We start from the raw sequence: 16,031 nt of genomic DNA on the forward strand, positions 1-16,031 counted from the left end.
TATGTCAGCGTCACTAGGCACAGAACATTCTAGAGACACCTGAGTGGTTTGGGACAACTGGGTCAGGGATAGCAATTATTGTGTGAGAAATTCCAAATAAATAATTAGCATGTGTTCATGCAGAAGAAACCCTATTCACAGTAAACCAATTAAGGGTGCCTGAGGATAGGAGCACAATAGAGAATCACTGTACTTACAGATAAATAGAAAAAGGAGACTACAGAATATGCCTCTATATTGGTTTAATTTGTAAATTAAAAAAAAATAATGTGAGGTTTTATATGAATGAAGAAAATGTGATATATTCAAATACATATATATATTTCACATATATCTATAAAGACATATAATGAAATATTATTTATCCATAACAAAGAAGGAAATCCTGCCATTTGCATGAACCTGGAGGACATTATGCTAAGTGAAACGAGCCAGACACAAATAGGTAAATGCTGTGTGATTTCACTTACATATGGAATCTGAAAAAGTTGAACTCATAAAGCCAGAGAGTAGAACGGTGGTTTCCAGAGGCTCGGACATGGACAGAATGGGGAGATGCTGGTCAAAGGGTACAAACTTCCAGTTATAAGACGAACGAGTTCTGGGGATCTAATGTACAGCCTGGTGACTATAGTTAGTTAATACTATACTGTACACTTGAAATTCACTAGGAAAAGCTAACTGTGTGAGGTAATGGATGTGTTCATTAACTTGATTGTGGTAATCATTTCACAATACATATGTATATTAAATCATCACATATGGCACTTAAAAAAATCACGTGTACAACCTAAGTATATACAATTTTTATTTGTCATTCATACCTCAATAAACTGGAAAAAATACTGAAAAAAAAAGTGGAAAGATAAGCCACAGACTGTGAGAAAATATCTGCCATTTATATCTGATAAAGAACTTGTAGCCAGGATATATAAAGATCTCTTAAAAACTCAATAAGAAGAAGACAAAATAATTCAATTAAAAATGGGCAAAAGATTTGAATAGACATTTCCCCTAAAGAAGGTATACAAATGGTGAATGCCACATGAAAAGATGTTCAATATCATTAGCTATTAGGGAAATGCAAATTAAAACCCCAGTCACATCCACAAGAATGGCTAACAGAGAAGAGAAAGAAGATAAATATTGGTGAGGGTGTGGAGAGGAACATTGCTGGCAGGAGTGTGAAATGGTACAGCCACTTTGGAAACCAGCTTAGCACTTTCTTAAATTGTTAAACAGAAATTTACCACATGTCCTAGCAAAATTCTACTAGTAGGTAACTACTCAAGAGAAATGAAAACATTATGTCTACAGAAAGACTCACACATGACTGTTCCTGGCAGAATTATTCATAATAACCAAAAAGTGAAACAACCCAAATATCCATCAATAGGTGGGCAAATAAAATGTATAAGTGGTTAATTAAACCTGTGATAATAATGGCAAAAAGGCCCAAGGGGAGAAAACAGTACACTGCTGTAAGGTTCTTATACTACCTGTGAAGTGGTATAATAAAAGCTGAAGATAGGCTGTGATAAGTAAAAAGTATAAGTGAAAATGTATATTTGAAGCCCTGAAGCTACAGCTAAAACAACACAACAAATCACAACCAGTAAATTCTGTGTTCCAGGTGATGCTACCGACTGAGTTATAACAAACCTGCCAGTATCTAACAAAAGGTAAACTAAAAGATAGGAGATTTTTATACCTGCTTTCACTTGGCTTTTTAGTTATCTGAATTTCATTGACATATGTCTTGTGTGAAGAAGATGGCAGAGAATAGTATTGAGAGTTGTTTTCTGCTCTCTGTTTTTATGTTTTCAAGGAACAATTTAACCTTTACCCTCTCCAATCTTAGGCAAAATTGCAACACTTTGCTCTCTATCTCCACACAATTAGCCTTTCATGTACATTAACCAAACAAGATTATTTACTGTAACACTATTTGATAACCGTAATTCAATGTGTTTTAAAATGAGGTATGCTCTGCAGAAAGAAGAGTCAATAATGCTTACCTTGTGAGAAACTAAGAAGTATGAATAATGATTGTAGGACTCATATGGCTTTGTTATTACAAGGTTTATAAAGGTAAAGCTCCCCAAAGAGTTTACATGCTTTAAAACCCTGAACTGTAGTCAATCTGAACTTGTTTAGATTGCACATCTTTATTCAGAGTATTAAAAGTAAAATGTACATAGATACCTTTGAAATATACTCACGGTGAAAACTCAAAATTCAAAACTATGTTGCAGTTTTTACTTCACTCCTCCCCATACTCTCTGGCGTTTTTTTGTTCTCCTAAAATCTGGGCACTGTCAGTCCCTGAATGAATAAAATAATTTTTTCAAGTCAGGTGCCCTTTGGGAAATCACATCTAAATTAATCGAGCAAAATGTTGTCGAAAAACGTTCCATAAGGAAAACTTTTGAGATGCACAGAAAACCTCTGTTTAAACCATGTAAAAACTAACCAGAATAGCCAAGAAGTTTGGGAGTTGGAAATAAAACAAAAAGACATAGCCCACAACACGTGCACAAATATACATTTCAATATTTTCTTGTTTTCTATTTATAATCAGAGTAAAGAATTGTCACTAAATGGTTATGAAGGAATTTTAAAATAAATCTGATGTTATAACTATTGAGATAAATTAGTAAATCAAACTGAACCAAAACCAAATGTGTTCATGGGGGCAGGGGGCAGGCTCATTCAGGGAAGGGTTTTGGAGAATTAAAAATATAAACCAAATGGAATATTCTTTATTGAAAAATATTGTGAGGTTTTAATTTGTTTATAAACAAAGTCCTTTAAAATAATCTCTTGAGCCAAATAATTCTTATTTCCCTTCAATATCATTAGGAAAACCAGTGAGCTATTCGTATACATGGCAATTGATAGGTCAGCATATTGGTTAGAAACCCAGAGGTATTTATCATATTTCATTGTTATGCAGACATCAAAGACTGTAAGCATCTTGTTATAGCAAATTTGATATATTTTATTTCTAAGTGGCAGCTAAGGAGGTATATTTTCCAACTCACCCTTCAAAAGAACCTACTGTGAGGAGTGTGAGAAAGTGACAGCCTCCAGCTGCTGTGCCTCTGGACCTTTGGGACCCCTGACAGCCTTTACACTGAGGCTGTGCTCTCCCCAGGCTGCTCCCAGCCAATGTTTGGATAATGGAACAGGGCCGTCCCTGCCCTATGTGGGATTACCATAGCTGGCAGCCTTTGCTCCGGGACTCCCTATACGTGTAGCCAAGACTTTCTCAGAGCTGCATTGAAGTCTGAGGCTCTTCTTCCACAAGCCTCCCTTTCCCTGTCTCCTTTCACAGGTGTCAGATCTGCAAGGCAGTTCGAATGCTTTTCCCTCCTACTCCTGCTCCATCACTTCTTTATCCTCCACAGGTGTTTCCCTGGCAGATCGCTTACATGTCTGATTTCATCTTGGCATCTGCTTGCAAGAGAACCCTAAGTGATCCAACAAGAAAAATAAGAAAAATTTCCTTTGGGCTCCTCTAGACTCCACTGATCCATAGCAAGTGAATCCTTTTCTAGGAATTAATGGCGACACTCAACTCAGCTTAACGTTCAAGGTAGGAAAGCAAGGATTATTTTTCACTCCAGAAAATGAATGACCCGTTGGGACTGCAGATAATAAAACTTGGGGAATAATAAGAGGCATCTCCAAAGGACTGGAAATGCTTCATCTAGATTTAACACAGACAGGGCATTGTCCTATAAAATCACACAGATCTTAAATTCAATAGATCAAAATTTGTTTAAATTGTGTAAATCTAGAAAGATCTTAATTGTTCTTTTAAGTTTAAAATATTTGCCTAATTCATGACAGGTTAATTTTTTTCAAGGATTTTTAAAAATTTGTTTTCACATGTGATTTTCTTTTTTTTTTTATAATGCAAAGTAATTCAGATCCTAATTAAGAGAATAAATAGGCACCATGTATGGCTCCCTACACACCCCCTTTTCATACCCAAAGCTCTGTTTTCTCTTCAACACCATCTGTTTAAATCTCCCAGTCTAGCTGAGATCCTTCTGGCCTGTTCTCTAACTCATCAACTAAAAATACTTAGTTTCAGCACTTAAAAGGAAAGACTGTTCTGCCTCTTCTTAGTGCTGGAACCCACTTGTTCTGCCCTGCAGCCCCCTGCCCCTACCTCACTACCTGGCTCACCCCATCTTGTCACTTGTTTCTAACACTGATGACCCTCCGTGGGGAGACCTCTCCCCTGATCCTTCTTCCGAAGTAACCCCTTTCCATCTGTTTCTCCTTGACTTGTTTATTTTTCTTGGCATTTATTACTAACTAAAATTATTTTTCTTTGTGTGCTGCCTTAGTAATTAAGGAAATGTAAATTAAAACACAGTGAGATACCATTTCCCAAACAACACCAAATTGGGCACATTTAAAAAAAGGTGACATTGTCTTTAAACTGCTTGTAGGGATGTAAATTGTTACAACCACCTTGGGAAACAGTTTCTCATAATTTAGTAGGTGTGAATGTGTAAACATTTTGACACAGCAATTGCACTGTATATAACCTAGAGAAATTCCAGCTCCTTCATATAGAAAACTCATTTAAGAATATTCATAGCTGTTTTTATTGTAATATCAAATATGGGGGAAAAACAATCCAATCAATTGGAATGGATGTGTTTGCTTAATATAATTTTATAAGGGATACAATAAAGCAATGACAATAGACTACAGTAAAATTTTCGTAATAATGAATACTATAACACTGAGCAAAACAGCAAGTTGCAGAATACATACAGTATGATTCCATTTTTTTAAAGTTCAAAATATGCAAGCCAGGGGCTTCCCTGGTGGCGCAGTGGTTGAGAATCTGCCTGCCAGTGCAGGGGACACGGGTTCGAGCCCTGGTCTGGGAAGATCCCACATGCGCGGAGCAGCTAGGCCCGTGAGCCACAATTACTGAGCCTGTGCGTCTGGAGCCTGTGCTCCGCAACAAGAGAGGCCGCGATAGTGAGAGGCCCGCGCACCGCGATGAAGAGTGGCCCCCGCTTGCCGCAACTAGAGAAAGCCCTCGCACAGAAACGAAGACCCAACACAGCCATAAATAAATAAATAAATAAATAAATAAATAAATAAATAATTTTTAAAAAAAAGAAAAGAAATACCTTGAAACATTAAAAAAAAAAAATGCAGGCCAAAGCAATATCTTATTTAGCAGTATATTCATATTGATGAAACTGTAAAGAAAAACAGTGGAAATAACAAACAGGTTAGGATTAAAGAAGGACCAACAGAGACCTTCAAAGATATGGGTAAGTTTTCTTTTTAGGAAGAGTGGTTACACATGAGCGTTCATTTATTTTTATTCTTTACATCTTCTGCATAACTTTCACACATTATTTTGCAAATTTTGAAAGACAAATCAAAACAATAATGCCAACAAACAATTGGGGAAAAGTAATATAGCAATAACAACAAGAAAAAGTGAGCCCTATCTGCTGGAAAGCATTACAGAAGATACAGAAAAACACATTCAAATGGCTTCTTTGTACACCAGAGCCAAAGCTTTGTTTCACAACATCTTAATGATTTCAGTGAGGTTCCTAGCTTTTGAAACAGTGATTCTCTGTTCCCTCCCCGCTACCTTGTTTATGACAAGGTGGATTCAAATAAGGTACTTCTGACAGCTTTTAAACGTAAAACACAATATAGAACTCTATTTCTTCTTTGACACATGCCACTTACATCTTTTTTTGGAGTTGGACTGTAGTTGTTTCATAGATGTGGGTCTTATGCCATGATCTGACAACACCCGGTCCCTGGTGTGCCACTGCAAAGCCTCTTAGGATCAGGAGACCCTCACAAATGGAAAAACTGAATTCACAATGGGACGTCAGATCAAATGTGTATGACATCAGTCTAGTGGCTCTCTGAGTTAACCAACCCTGGGGTATATATGCGGTAGCCATAAAAGGTACTTTTAAGGAGATTAAAATGTACAGTACTGAAAAAGATCAAAATTAAAATACATAACTGTCTTCATAGAAATTTAAATACCATTTTTACACATAGATTGTTTTGTTTGTGTAGTTGTAACAAAATAATCCTGAATACGCATAACATGTTCTGTTTTGTAAGACAACTGTGAAGATTGTAGGTATTTATATTGAGTAGTGAGAATGATAGCATTTTACAGCTGGCTTTGACATCCCTCATCTCACACACTGGATAAAAAAACTGATGATCAGAGAGATTAGGTAATTTCTTTTCAGTCAGGCACTGAGCTGAGACCAGAACCCAGGTCCTCCTGACCCGGGGGTGGTTCCTCCTTTTCACCATCCAGCCCTGTCTGAAAAGGTTTACGGTCCTTGGCACTATCATATAGTGTATCTCATACCATCTTGTTCTCTGTGATTAACACTGTTATTTGTGAAGCTTACTCAGTGGTCTAGGATGCAACTTCCCATAATCTATGAGTGCTTCTGCATCATTTATCCACATCCACAAGACGGTAAGCTAAGGACTTTCCCCAAAAGCTAGACCGTAGTAGTAGATGTCCCAGGCAGTAAAACATGTCCTGGAATAAAGAAATTCTTATGATTCATACCAGACTGGTGTAGCCCTGTTGGATTCCCTTCAGCTTTAAATTTCATATTCTTAATGCAAGACTCTGCAAAGCAGTTTAGAAAACAATGTAAAGATTTTAGTAAATTAAGACAGTGGTTTTGTTTTCTCCCACTTCCTACTTATTGAATGTTCTTGCTGCAAATAAATCAGATCTCTTTATTTTCCTATGAAATATCAGTGCTATGCAAGAATGTTGGAATCAGATGATTCCACTGTGTCTGACATCTTGTTGTTGGTGTCCATTGAGTGTCTTTGTCCTTTCTCATATATATTGTGATCATCTTGGTTCTTACTACGAGTGATTCTCAATAAAAACCTCGGTGTTTTGAGTATTACATTATGAGATTCTGGATATCATATAAATTTTCTGTTTGACTTGCCTATTCTGACACCACTCTAGCAGGGGATGACAAGCCATCTCATTACTGCCTGGTGGAAATGGGGGTCCAGGTCATGGTCTCCAGGTTTTGGATTTGTCTCTGTTCTCACCCAGGGAGCAAGGGGTTCCTTGTTACTGCTCAGTGGGGTTGGGATTTCTGGCTCCCACTGGACCTTCACTGATACCTCCTGCTGGGAGGGGCATAGGTGCCTTGTTCCTGCTCCTCCTTTTGCCTAACCTGACATCACGGAAGAGCCTCATTACCTTTGGATGGTGGTGAGAGTCCTGACTCTGAAACCACGTCTGCAGGGAGGGGTCAGTGTGCCTTGTTCTTGCTGGGTGGAAGTGGAAGTCCAGGGTCTCTGTGGTCTTCAGGGACACTGCTGAGATGGTCACTCATTACCACCGGCATTACCACCTGCTGAGGATGAATATCCTGGCTCCTTATGTTACAGAATTAAGTCGTACGGACCTTGTTCAGGCCCAGCTCAGCAGGGCAGGGTTCTTTTTTTCGAGTAGGAGAATAACGAGAGATCCACACAGCACAAGCCTTATTCTATGGGCAAAAAAAAAAAAAAAAAATGGAGAAGAAGGAATTAAGTTCATAGATCAACTTCTCACCCACCTGGTGAAAGTGATTTAACTGTAAAGAGTAAAGACAAAGGGAAGAGGAGTGAGGCAGAGGATGGGGAGACACATGCCTTAGTTAACCAGGGAAGGGGTGGGGCTTTTTTGAGGGAGTGGGGTACAACCCCCTTTATATCCATTTTTGGTCCTTAATGTCTGGTCCTGGCCACGAGTAGGTGTGTCATTTAATATGCTAATGTAGTAAAATCAACATATAATGAGACTCAGGGTCCGTTGGAGGTCAGATTCGTTGCCATCTTGGTCTCAAGCGGTTCCATCTGTTTCTTTTTTTTCTTTTTTTGTGTGTGTAGCTTCCTTTCTTATCTCTGGACCCTTTAGCTTAAGGATTTATGTTCACTCCTGCTAAAGGTTGTGGGGGTGAGGGTTGGAGGGTTGTGAGCGAGGACACTCCTACTAAAGTTGGGGGTAGATGGGTTTTGAGCAAAGATCTGGAGCGACTCTGGCAATACCTTTTCAGGGCTTCTCTGACGCCCAGGGCCTGGGGGAGTTAGCACTGGGGTGCCTCATTGCAGACTGGCAGGGGTGGAAGTCTAGACTCCCAGATTGGACTTTGCTGGTAGGGTTGGGGAGGGGGCTGTAGTTTTTCTGTGGTGTTTGGCTGGAGTAGAACAGTTATTGCCTAAAAGTTTTCTGTATCTTTAGGCCTCACTTATTCTGGTCCTTTAGCTAGAGAGAACAGGCTTTTATTGGGATTTTATTTTACTTTGTACACTATTTTGCCTTTTCCAATTGGCATTTATGGGTGCTGACTTCTCCAGACCCAAGTCTGGAATATTAGATGCAAAAAGGGAAAACCCAGGCCACTCACTGTCACCTATAAAATTCTAGCACTTTACCAATTCCAAGAGAATATGACCCGACTATTACCTGCATTTCACAGTGATTTTTCAATACAGAAATATTTTTCTCAGTAGGATCAGATTTATTCTGCATACCCACCACCTCTTATTCACCACGTAACACCTATTTGGGGGACAATTTCTATTTATCAGGTACTAAAAACCATCTTATATATTCCAAATGTTGCTATCTCAATCAGCAATATATCATTTGTTAATAGCCCAATGGCCAACAGCAAATGTATATAAATCATGGCTTGCAACCATTTGTAATTCACTAGAAGTGCAGAAAGAGTTTGGGGAAAAAAAGTATTCAGCTAGGTAGAGGTCATGGTAGATACTTTAAAGACTAGAAATAAATCACTAGTTCTTAAGCATGTGTCGGAATTACATAAATTTAAAGAAGAAGGACTGACAATTTGGAGAATAGTAACATGAGCAGACACGTGTAGGAGGCCGAGAGCATAGCATGAGCGAGGGGACAGGGACCTCCCTGTCTCTGGTGGGAAAGACATGTGCAGGGGCCACTAGGCACACAGGATAAACAGAGGTAGGCAAGAGCATGGCAGGTTTTAGGAGACAGACATCAGCATTTTAAGGGGATTTCAAAGGGGAAGGAAACTGTTAACTATTGGAAATGAGGAAAAGGGAAGAGATCAGTTATTGGGAATCAGTGAAGCTAGATACTCTAAAGGTAGTAGATGATGAGATTGAGGTCAGCAGCAAGGTTAGTTTGAGGCAGAAGATTCTTGAAGGAGGAGGTAGATGGAGTCTGGAAATAAAAGCTGAGGAAGAGGCAGGAAGCAGCCCACTGAACGGCCTTTCCAGAGGCTCTTCTCTGAAATATTACCCAAAGCCTCCTTCCTCAGTCCAGTGGCACTTCCCCAGGCCTGGCCCTCACCGACCTTCTCATGACATCCTCCTCCCGGTGAATTAAAGGTAAACATAATCATCAGACTTAGGGCAATAGAATAAAGGGAATGAGTATGAAGAAAGAGGCAGACATCTCTATCCTAGAAATCCACGAGAAAGGGACCATCTCTGACCATAACACAGGGAGGACTGAAATTTGGGGAGAAGAGAGAGGTGGATTAAAGATGTCTTAAATTGAAGGAGAGAGCAAAATTCCCAGGTCAGGGCATATGGCACAATCACTTTAGAGGCCCTGGAAACCCCTTCATGACTGAATTGAAAGGTACTAAATTGGGCAGGTAAGATAGGAAGATGCCAGGCTGATCCTGGGGATCAACAAATCCCCTTCCCACCTAGGCCCTCCTATTTTGATTATTCATTTTTCCAGTTCACAGTCTTATTTGCTAGAAAAAGTTACTCTTGCTGCACAGATTTAAAAAGAAAAAAAAAATGTTTCCAGAAATGCAAAGAATTTTTCAGAGGGACTCACAGCCTCACTGGGGAAGAAGGGAAATTTTGTCTCAGTACTTCTTTTCCTTCCAGAAACTCCTCACACAGTCTTCTCTGAGTCCTGAACCATCAGACCTACTCCTCCCCCGCATCCCCACACAAAGCACTGACCTCCATATCCTTGAACTCAACGTGGGGAATGTACCAACCCCCATCCTTATTCCCTCCAGTCTCAGATCCTCCAAAACCTGGGGACCAGGAAAGGTCCCAGGCAGTAACACTTCCCTTGACAGAGGCAAAGAAATATTAATAAAAACAAAAAGAAAGAAAGAAGAAAGAAAGAAAGAAATATTTATTGCTTTTTCTCTTAGATGCATGATCTCATTGTTTAACTATACCTAATGAGGCCTAATTCTTCCTTCTAAATCTGGCCTCTCAGTCAGCAACAGATTTCACCAGTCCCACTGTGTATACTGATGATGCGCTGATAACCAAATGTCATTCTTGAAAAAACGTGGAACTTTTGACTATTTTCTAGTGCAGGAGTTTTGCAACCAGATTTCTAAAATACATAGTGAAACTGGTTTCGACACTAAACTCAAATAATTGATCTTAGGTTATGAATACAAATTATGAATAACCATAATATTATGAATAACCACAAATTATGAATAATCATAAGTCCAGTTTGGTTTACTAACATCTAATCCTCAGCAGAATGGAAAATGAAAAATATAGAATTCTATATTACATTTGCTATCAAATTTTAGCCAGTCTTGGAGACTCTCTTGGTTCTAGGACAAGGCCACATTTTGAAAGCAAATTCTTTAGAGTAGTGTTTCTCAAACTTCAGAGGACGTAAGAATCACTGGGAGGATCCCCCCAGACCCAGAGATTCTGATCCAGTATTTTGGGACTAGGGGCAGGGAATTTGCTTTTCTAATACAAGATGTTGTTGATGCTGCAGTCATCAGCACATTTTGAGTTGCACTGCCTTGAAACATACCCTGTTTATTTCCATTTTCATCATTGCTGTGTTCTCCATACCTAGTAGCTTAGAACCATTCATCATAATATAACTGAAGAGAGGTAAGTTATAAGAAATTTTGCTCTCTTTGCTCCTTGCTTGATTTTGAATGTGTCCTTTGCTAAGTAAGCTACCACTGAACCAAGAATATAAAATAAACCCCTAAATTCTAGTAGTTAGAACATCAAGTATTAAGAATGTGCAGTTTGAATGAGCAAGACATCCTTGGTCCCTCAGTGCAGCCCTCAAGTAAAACAGTGCCAGGACCTGTTTTGATTATGATGTCATCATGGTGGCCAGAGCTCATTGCCCACAGAGTTTAGTGCGGTGACATTGGCTGCTGAGAGCGTTTTCTCATTAGCCCTTACCTGTAACATGCTTGGAGAATAGAGGGATACTTAAAATGAACTCACCCTCTCTTGGTTTGACCAGTCTCCATTTAATTGGAATAATTAGTTTTTCCCAAAGTCATACTGATTTAAAGGATATTTTTACTTTTCTGTAGATTTGAAAATTCTCATTGGTGAGGATCCCTTGAAGAGATGGCCACTCCCCAGGGCCAGAGAATGACACTCCCCGGCCCCAGGGCCTACCTGACTGCTGGCAAGAGGCCCAGTGCTACCACAGAGCAGCTTATAGCGTGAAACTGGCTTCTTCCAGAGCAAGTGAGGAAGAGAGGGAGAGCAGGTCATTTTGTCACTTATCTTGGAAGCAGTACCTCTATTCATGCTTCTGCTATATACTATTTGCTTGAAGGAAGTCAGTAAGTCTAGCCCATATTTAAGGGAAGGGGGAATCACACAACAGTGGGGATGCAAGCAGATAGGGGTCTTTGGGGGTCACCTTAGAGGCTGCCTCCCATAAGAACACTTTTTTGAAATGCTCTCTAAATATACAAAATGAGCCAGTCTCCACAATTTATTCATCATAAAATTTCTCTGGTCAGTTTTAACATCAAACCGGCATACACTGCGATTAGCCTTAATCGTTGGCATGTCACAATACATAGTCCATTTTTCTAATTTGATAATACAGTTGAAATTTTTGATCACTCCAAATTTAATCATTTGTTTTGTTTTTCATATAAAAATTTTTTGTATAGAAAATTTTTTAAAAGTTTAGAGGAGAGTGTTGAACTTAAATGTATACTTTTATAGGTCTTAAACTCAAAGAAAATTATTTTCCATTTTGGGATGATTAAATGGTCCTCAGAAACTTACTTGTACTATGTGTTTGCTTACAGAACCTTTCAAGTTTGAGTACATAGTTGAACTTCCAGATAGTAATTTGGTAGAAGTAAAATGGTTAATGTTGACAAATTCACATAGAATATCGTCTCATGAGTATCCAGCATGGATCTCACACTTCATACACCCAGAAGGCCCACTTGAGACCAGGATGTCATGATGAGGTTCCTCCCTCCCCAGTAAGGACCACAGCTCAGCCAGCTGCAGACAGGGCTGATCAGCAGGTTCATGCTCTAAAAGCAGAGTTGCATTATCTCATTCAAACTCCCTAGTAAAAAATTATATTCTAGGTACGTTTCTTACCTTCATCCCAAAGGTACACAGAAGAAACTAGAGAAGAGTTTTCTGGATAGACACATCTGGTCCTTTTGTGTGAACTTCAGTCACTCAAAATGGGTATGCTGCCTGTAGAAACGTTTCAGCTTGCAAAAAACCTGGCCCAGTATCAGACTTCACTTGTGTTCTACACTGGTAGCAGTGAGTGGAGGGGAAGGTCGTGCAAGGACAATATCCTGCAGAGGAACACAGTCTTGCATGTAAGTGTCTCCTTGGTCTTGCCAAACCTCAGTTTCCGCTTCAGTAAAAATAAAGTAAAAGAGTGACCTTGGGTTAGGCAAAGTCTTAGATACAACATCAAAAGCACAAGTGATTAAATAAAGATAAGTTGGTCTTCATCAAAATTCAAACATTTTGAACTTCAAAAGACATCATTAATACATGAAAAAACAGGCCACAGATTGGGAGAAAAAAATTTCAAAGCATATATATGATAAATGACTTGTATCTAAAATATATTTTAAAAGCATACTCAATTACCAGAAGAGAAAAATGCAATACAAAATAAACAAATATTTTTGAATAGACATTTCATCAAAGAAGACATATATAGGAATGACCAAGCACATACATGATTCTCAATATTTTTAGACATTTTAGTAATGCAAGTAAAAAACACAGTGAGATCCTAATTCACAGTCACTCGAATGACTACATAAAAACACTGGACAATGTAACAAGTGCTGGAGAAGATGTGGAGAAATTGGAACCCTCATTTGTTGCTCAAGGGAATATAAAAAGATGCCGCTTTCACTTATTTGAAAATTAACTCCTGAGCGTCCATCCAAGAGAAATAAAAATATGTGTGTCTGTACAAAGATTTGTACATGAATGGTCATAGCAGATCATTTATAACAGCTAAAAAGTGGAAATAATACAAATGCCCATCCATGTTACAACACAGATGAACCTCAGATATAAGTAAATTCTAAAAAGCACAGATTATAAAATTCTATTTATATGAAATATCCACAAAATATAAATCTGTAGAGACAGAAAGTACATTAGTGATCACTTAGAATTGGAGTGGGAATGAAGAGTGGCTGCAGATGAACACGAGGGATCTTTATGTGGGGGTGGAAATGTTCTAAAGTTGGGTTGTGGTCTTAGTTGTACAACACTACAAATTTACTAGAAACTATTGAATTTTACACCTAAATTTGGTGACTTTTATGGTATATATATATATGTATATTTATACTATATAATATATAATTTTATGGGAATATATATGATATATATACATCAATAAAGCTGGTAAAAAAATAAAATGGTAACTTTCAGTGTTGTGGTAAAAAGTGGAGTTTCAGTGCATGGTGTATGGGGCTAGTTAATGAATGGCAGCTATTAGTATCACTATTGTCTTGATTTCTGACTCTTCTTTGTCATCATTTCGACTTCTTAACTACTATGTACGATTAAGAGACCAAACTTGTATGTACACTCAAAAAATGGAGTGATAACTCACCTTTTCCTGCCACATTCTTGTGCCATTTAGATAAAAAAGAAAATGAATATGTAATATCATCACCTACAGATGGAATTATGTCCATAATTTAATTAGACCTTATCAGTATTTGAAATTATTTTCCCTAAATTCTAATCCATGAAATAAAGGCACAGTCATTTCTGTTAGAAGTCTTCACTTCATAGTGAAACCAAATTATTTAATAGTATTTGCACCAACTGAATCTTAGGAAGCCATTTATATTTTTAAACATTTGGTAGTTTTCTTTTATAGCTCTTGTAAAATATAAAAATAAAATTATTTTAGCTTATAGTCTATAATTAGAGATACAATCAAGAAAAGAGAACAGAAACTGAAATTCTGATAGCAGAATGAATTTTATAGGCCACTAGAAACTTTGAGAGCCACAAATTTTAATTAACATTTTATGTTTGCAAGTTGTTAGAGCCGTTGCATTTTGCTGCCCTTCTATGTGTAAGAAGCATATTTTAAATAGTGAATGTAGAAAACAAAATGGGAAAAGCTCCACCAATAATCCAAATATTTCGCTTTTCTTTATGTATTCTCGAGGGTTTCTTCCAAGTTTTCTGCTTGCTTCTTTTTATTACTGGGGGGCGGTAATCCTCTACTAGAGTGGGGTAAAGCAGTAAGAAAACACAGGTAAAACCAAATATTAAAAAAAATTTTTTTAACAAGAAAAGTAATGCTAAATATCTAGAATTTTGTTTCATTGCAGAGTTACTTAGCTCCTTGTTAGACTAAGGCTGGGAATCATCATGTTCTTTCACATTTCAAAATAGACCATGATAGTGTTGGGTACAGACAAGAAAATTCCCAAGTTGCTGAAAATTACCTTTCTGTTTTAAGTAAATAAACCCTGGAATCATCTATGGTTTTAAGAGGCAAGAAAAGACACTGCATGTACAAAAATTAGAAAATTAAAGCAACAAGAAAATACTACACAGTGGAGGCAATTGGCAAAATTCAGACCAATGTGCCCATTTAGGAACTCCTAATGAAAGTAAGGAGGAAGAGGAGGGTGGATGTGGGGAAGGTGGTATCTACTTCCTGCTGACACAAGGAGTGCTCTTGAGTTTCGGTCTCAAGCTCCCTTGGGAGATGAAGAAGAGTTCCTGAGTCCTTGGGTCATTTGGTAACAATGACCTGTGACCACTCCTTTCCCCTGAACCCCCAATGTCTATTAGATGAAATTGCCCTTCTGGCTAACTCTTCAGTGATGTGTAACTCACCTTCTTTTCAGGGTCTTGTTCTTTGTTTTTTTTTCTGGACACTTATTGTTCTATCTGTCCAGTGTTCTCTTTTTGGGAGACACTTTCTACCCTGTTCATCTCTGCAATGCCTTCCATCCACATGATCTCTACAGAAGGTGTCATATTCTTAGCTGACGAACCTCTGGTTGATTCATCAGGGATGAGCTTCTGACCTAGGGTTGGATGATCACGATTCTTCCCTAGGAATCTAAAATGAGACTAAAATGTTTCACTTTCCCACTCCCATCTGATTCATCTCATGAACAAAAGACATAATCTTAGGTACCCACATTCATTGAAGGAACAAAAAAGCCATCCCACCCAGGAGGATAAGAATAAAGTACACACATATAGGGAAGCAGAGAAAAGAGAAACAATCTCTTTTTGTTTATTTTAGCAAATTCAAGTTGTATTTCTGTAATGTTATTTTGAGAAGACATATTTCTAATACCAATATTGTAGTTACATGTCCATTGAGCTCACCCCCTTGTAAGTAGAGAGTATTCACTTTGTTTAAAACTTAAACTGTGTTCTCTTCATCTAAATATTCAAGCCAGTTTCACGTAGAAGCACTCACTTTTCTTAACTGCTGTTGAGATGTTACATAGATTCATACATTGAAAGAGCTCTCAGAGAAGGATTTTTAGACAAATGCCACCCTTCTCAACGAGAGAGATCATTAAAAAAAATCACTGGAGATCAGATCTCTTGGCATCAGTCAAGTGAAGTCTTGCCTCCCTGTCCTTGCCAACCTATATGATATGTATTTGACATATCGTATAACTAAGAAATCAGTTTTGTTGTTTAACAGCTAAGATTTTTGGAGT

The 16,031-nt window shown here is 38.1% G+C and overlaps 1 protein-coding gene across 2 annotated transcripts in view; it reads left to right on the top strand.

Moving 5' to 3' along the window:
* Positions 1-16,031, top strand: part of LOC309665293 (uncharacterized protein) — a 325,697-nt gene that overhangs the window by 255,887 nt on the left and 53,779 nt on the right. The window contains exon 8 of one of the 2 annotated variants that reach the window (XR_014266316.1): positions 3,411-3,598. The exons of the other annotated variant lie outside the window; for it this stretch is intronic. The gene's annotated coding sequence lies outside the window, so the exon portion shown is untranslated. Of the gene's footprint in view, positions 1-3,410; positions 3,599-16,031 lie in introns of those variants that run through there. 2 annotated transcript variants of the gene reach the window in all.

This window comes from Balaenoptera physalus (assembly GCF_965194825.1).
Source record: "Balaenoptera physalus genome assembly, contig: SUPER_7_unloc_4, whole genome shotgun sequence".
In the NCBI taxonomy this organism is placed as follows: domain Eukaryota; kingdom Metazoa; phylum Chordata; class Mammalia; order Artiodactyla; family Balaenopteridae; genus Balaenoptera; species Balaenoptera physalus.